Source organism: Cervus elaphus, chromosome 30 (assembly GCF_910594005.1).
Source record: "Cervus elaphus chromosome 30, mCerEla1.1, whole genome shotgun sequence".
NCBI classification, from domain to species: domain Eukaryota; kingdom Metazoa; phylum Chordata; class Mammalia; order Artiodactyla; family Cervidae; genus Cervus; species Cervus elaphus.
Genome location: NC_057844.1, coordinates 74,228,446 through 74,234,445, shown reverse-complemented (window position 1 = coordinate 74,234,445; position 6,000 = coordinate 74,228,446).

Sequence of the window (6,000 nt, the reverse complement as noted above, 5' to 3'; positions counted from 1 at the left end):
CATCTGGCAGAATCACGTCTGTTATACCTCTTTCATTGTATCCCAAACAATCCTAGAACAAAGTTCCCCTTTAGGTTCTGGACTATGCACAGTGAGCCCCCAGTTCCCCCTGGGCATCAATAAGAAATCACCAGTAAAGATTGCACAGCATTGAATGTGGTAGCTCAATGGGCTTTGTGGCACTGAGGGACATTTAGTTTTGTTTGCCTATCTTGTTTTTTTTTTTTTTTTTTTAATTTTGCCTATCTTGTTTTTTAGCTTGTGTGTTATTGGAAACTCAGAGATAAGCTATTTGAGGACTAGAGATCTCAAAAACATCTATTTTGGAGATTGTCAGGCTCCTGGCCACCTGATTCCTTGGCTCAGACTTCCCCCCAACATGCATAGATTCCCAGTTAATGCAGAACATCGTGGGTGCCTGATCTGAAGGTGGGTTCCTTCTGGGACCCTTCCTGTTCCACCAAATGAGTCTCATTTGGGTTTGATGCCAATTCAACAGTGTTACACAGCTTGGGTTATAATACAGGCTTTACTGGGAAAGTAAAAAACTCACAGAGTCCAGGGGGGCATTGATGGAAGAGAAGGGGTGGACCCCTGATTTTCTCATCGTCCCAGAAAGATATGTGGGCCCCGGCATGGATAGACCCTCGGTGTGTATTTCCATCCTGGTGTTTGGACTGCACCTCTCTGCAGGAGTCTTTTTTTACAGCACAGTTCAGAGAGAGTACCCAGGTCGGTGGGGAATACACAGCTTGCTCGGTAGCAGGTAGGCTCTGGTTGGGCTGCTGAATATAGGTAGAAATTGTCTGGGTACGTCATCTGTTCATTAGCTAGAAACCTCAGGGCCTATAAGAGGTTACATATTCTTCTTCTGGGTTTCCCTGGTGGCTGAAACAGTAAAGAATCTGCCTGCAGTGCAGGAGATGCAGGTTCAATCCCTGGGTCGGGAAGTTCCCCTCGAGGAAGAAATGGCAACCCACTCCAGTATTCTTGCCTGGGAAATCCCAAGGACAGAGGAACCTGGTGGGCTACAGTCCACGGAGTCGCAAAGAGTCGGATACGACTGAGCAGCTTGTTTGCTCCATCCTGTTTCTAGAGGGAGGAAGTTAGTGGTTCCACTGGATGTGGCCCCTTCTGCTGACTCTAGCTGAATTTGTAGTCCAAGACTCCAGAGAGGGCTCCTAGGGTTACATTCAGACAATTTTACTTGTTCCCCCATCAAGCCAAACAGCCATGTTTTAACAGCTAAGAGTCGAAGAGGAAGACAAGGATGACTGTAGGCCCAGTTCATTTTGTCTGTTAATTTGTATGCCATTTTTTGTCCATAAATTGATTGGAAAAGGGATGATGAAGGGAAAAAATTATCATGCACCCTAAGTAGACTTGTGATTGCTTGGAGTACTAGGTGATAATTTTAGATCACTGGTCCTGCAAACATTCACTGAGAAGCTACAGTGTGTTCAACTCTGTGCTCCATGCTGTGGCCACACGGTCCCTCATCTCAAGGACTCACAGACTGGTGTACATCATGAAAATATAATCAATAGTTATGATTGATGATGCTGAACTGTATGGATTGCCTCTTGGGTGAGGCATGGTAGAAGGAAAAAGTAATATTGGAAAAAGAGTAAAGAAGTGTTGTTGTTTAATTGATAAGTCGTGTCTGACTCTTTGCAACCCCACGGACTGCAGCATGCCAGGCTTCTCTGTCCTTCACTATCTCCTGGAGTTTGCTCAAACTCTTGTCCATTGAGTTGGTGATGCCATCTAACCATCTCATCCTCTGTTGCCCTCTTCTCCTCCTGCCCTCAATCTTTCCCAGCATCAGGGTCTTTTCCAGTGAGTTGGCTCTTTGCATCAGGTGGCCAAAGTATTGGAAGTTCAGCTTCAGCATCAGTCCTTCCAATGAACTTCAGGGTTGGTTTCCTTTAGGACTGACTGATTTGATCTCCTTGCTCTCCAAGGGACTCTCAAGAGTCTTCTCCAGCACAATTCGAAAGCATCAATTCTTCAGCGCTCAACTTCCTTTATGGTCCAACTCTCATACATCTGTACATGACTACTGGAAAAACCATAGCTTTGACTAGACAGACCTTTGTCAGAGAAGTGTATCTCTGCTCTTTAATACACTATGTCTATGTTTGTCATAGCTTTCCTTCCAAGGAGGAAGTGTCTTTGAGTTTTGTGGCTGCGATAACGGTCCGCAGTGATTTTGGATATTGTATTAGGTGCAGTTATTTCCTCTTCAGACTATAGCTTGAAACTCTGCTGTAGTCACATACTGGGAAATCTACAAGTTGGTAATAGCCACATGCAGTGGTGTGCTGGGCTGACTTGCACCAGACTATGAGAGCCGATTGTTAACTTTTTATGTATTTTGAAAGCTGATTGTTTTTTTTCTTTTTCGAAAGCTGATGGTTGAACACAGTTATTATAAAAAATTAAGTGATACAAACTCACAGTTAAAAGCATTATACCCAAACCGAAGACAGTAATACATAAAATCCATCATTGTCTAAATGTTTTAGTACATCTCGTCTACATTCTTGGGTTTTCTATAGCTATGGCCTCTGTATGGTGGAAACATTATATAATGGAGTATTATTATGCATTTCCTCTCAAATCTGCATTCGATGATGACACTACAGTAGCTTGAAATTGGTCCTTGTGCAGTATTTACACCACTGAGATCAGCAGATAGTGTAAATTAGAGCTTGACTTACAGCCAAAGCTGGAAGATGTTCAGTTTAATGAATATAATTAATACAAGGGTGAGAAATTAGTTTAACAGAAAATCACGTAGCAGATTTAAGGACAACACATTCATGGGGAAGAGAGTTAGTGAGTTGGGAAGCAACTCCATTTATCAGTCATGGTTTAATTGTAATTATCAGTTGGTGCTGGATGCAAGAGTTTGGCAAAAATCAATGAAAGCATTCCATGAGACTGCATTGGCTAGAAATTTACAACCAAGTGTATTATTATTTGTAAATTGGATGCCATGTACACATTGTTAAAATCTATAGTAAACATATACATACACATTTTTCTTTTTGAAGAGCTAGTTTGCTATACATGTATATACTGTACATTTGTTAAAACACCCTTGACTATAAAGCCTAAACTATCACTGAAGGTGAGGGCAGAGGTGTTAGTACCTCAGTCTTATCCGACTCTTTGCGACCGCATGGACTGTCGCCCACCAGGCTCCTCTGTCCATGGAATGCTTCAGGCTAGAATACTCGAATGTGTTGCCATTTCCTTCTTCAGGGGATCTTCCTGACCCAGGGATTGAACCCTGGTCTCCTGCATTACAGGCAGATTCTTTACCATCTGAGCCACCAGGGAAGGTGGTGCTAATCAAGTTGGTACCCTCCAACTGGATGGAGGAACAGAGATAGCCACAGAGACACCCACTTCTTGTTCTGGTCTCCAGATCATGTCTTTTCAGCTGCTTTCCTGAGTTTCCTCTGCCCAGAGATCAGGCGGAAAGACTTTTGTTTCACCGAGACAACCAGACTGAATCAAAGTGCTGTCTTTGCAGTGTGAGTGACTGAAAATCTGCTGAGATCTTTATTTCTTGTAAGGATATTCTTCTAGTAGTCTGCCAGGGCAGCCCTCATAAAGTACTCCAAACTGGGTGATATAAGCAACAAAAATCTATAGTCTCACTGTTCTGGAGGTTAGATGTCTGCGGTCAATGTGAGACAGTATACCCTGTTCCATAATTGTTGGTTTCCATTCATGTTCTCAGATGATGCATGCTTCTTGAAAGTTGACCTGTGCTCCTTACTTCTGCATTCCCAACACCCATATTTTTGTTTAAAAAAGGTTATTTAGGGAGAATTGTCCACCTCTTGGGTTTCTCTGGTGGCTCAGATGGTCAAGAATCCACTTGCAATGCAGGAGACTCCGGTTCGATTCCTGGGTTGGGAAGATCCCCTGGAGAAGGGAATGGCTACCCACTCCAATATTCTTGCTTGGAGAATCTCATGGACAGAGGAGCCTGGCTGGCTACAGGCCATGGGGTTGCAGAGAGTCAGACTCAGCTAAGTGACTAACCCTTTCTTTTCCACATTTTACCCCCCTCCCTTCCTTCCATCACACCTCTCTCTCTCTCCTCAAAAAATTTCAAAGAACTTCTGTGTTTTAGCAATTATACCTTCTTTTGTTTTTAAGATTTATTTATTTATTGGCTGTGGTTGGTCTTCGTTGCTGCATACTGGCTTTCTCTAGTTGCGGCAAGCAGGGGCTACTCCTCCTTTTGGTGTGCGGACTTCTCACTGCAGTGGTTTCTCTTGCTGTGGAGCAGGGATCCAGGAACATGGGCTTCAGTAGTTGCAGCACTGGGGCTCAGCAGTTGCAGTGCTCTGGCTTAGTTGCTCCTTGGTATGTGGAATCTTCCCAGGCCAGGGATTCCCTTACCTTGCAAGGAGATTCTTAACCACACCCTTCTTTGGAGACCAAATTAATTTAGAACTTTCCTCTGGGACAGCATTCATTGCATGAAATTGCAATGGTTTGCACATTTCTGTCATCAACTAGACTGAGTGATCCAGCTCTATTCACTGGCAAATTAATTGTTTCATATGGCAACCAGGGCAATAGGTCTGGAATAAATGCTGAGTGAACGAATATGAACCTGCCAATTTATTGAAAAATAAGACTGCAAAACTTTATGGTCTCAATGAATCATAAACTCACTAGTTACCGTTAAGTGTGGGGTTTTCTATCATGTGTTTATTTCTCCCACTTTACAGATGAGCAGACCGAGGCATAGATAAGTTTAAATGTCCAGTCATTCATCCAGAAGGCTTAGGATATGGATATTGAACTGAGATCTGTTTGACTACTAGCCTGTGTTCTGAATCACTCTCTCCAACGCTGAAATATCTGACGATAAAAATAGTATTTGGAGTAAAAGAGATTTGTTAGGGATAAAAGCTATCACAACATAAGCATGTATTTCATTCATTTATCCCTTAGGGCTTAATTTGTAATATTGACAAAATATATTCCTTGAAAAATACTTGTCTGGAAAAGCCGACGTTTAAAAAAAATCAAAAGGGAAGCAAATGTTCTTCAGAAGCTTTGATCAAAGGCATAAATGTGATGCCTCTGGAAGCAGTATCTCTCATCCTAAGTCGAGTTTAAGGGTCCCCAGGCAGACTGGGTTTGCCCTGCCTCAGTTGGGGGCATAGGGGCCGTCAAGGTTTGGGTTTTCATTTTCTATCTTGAGAGGAGTCAACAGAATTCCTAGAGTCAGGACAAGCCCAATGTCATCACCTTAGGCTTCTGGTCTCCACAGCAGCCCTGGAAATTCCCATTTCACAGATTAGAAAACAGAGGCTCAGAAAAGTTATGTGAAGCTATGCTCCTATCCTCTGCTACTTCGGCATCTAACTCTCATCCTTAACGAAAGCACTTTTTTTCGAGACAGATTCCCAGACTTTTCGTGAGCGTTTGGGAGCCAAGCAGAAGCAGAGCTGGTCCCTCGGTGTCAGAAGGAAGCCTGCCTGATTTATTTTGGGTTTGACATCCGATGGCTGGCCGTTTCCTCTGGCCTGGCTTTGTTTGGGACCAAACCCCGGCTCTGAGCGCGCTGGCCTGCGGCTGCGCCCGAGTGACCCAGAGGAAGGACATCTTGCTGCCGACATTTCCTGTCTCAATTTCCTTCCCTGCTTCCCTGTGATTAATGGTCAGTCCTCCTCCCACCTGCGTGTTGCCTTGCAGCGAGAGATGCACCCGCTGACAGGAACGGTTTTCCTGCAGTTTTGTAACTAAAAATAACAATAATAAAAGTCTTCAATTAATCTCCCTGCCTCCCCAGCCTGCTCTGCTGAGGTTCTCCGGCTGGCACTCACGTGTCAGGTGTGTGCAAGCAACCAGCCAGCTGAAGAACCTCTTGAAACTACCAAGGGAGCTGAGGCTACAGGATCCTGAGCTGGAGATGATTTCATTGCCCTGGGTCAGCAGACAGAACTCTAGGCTTCTTATATT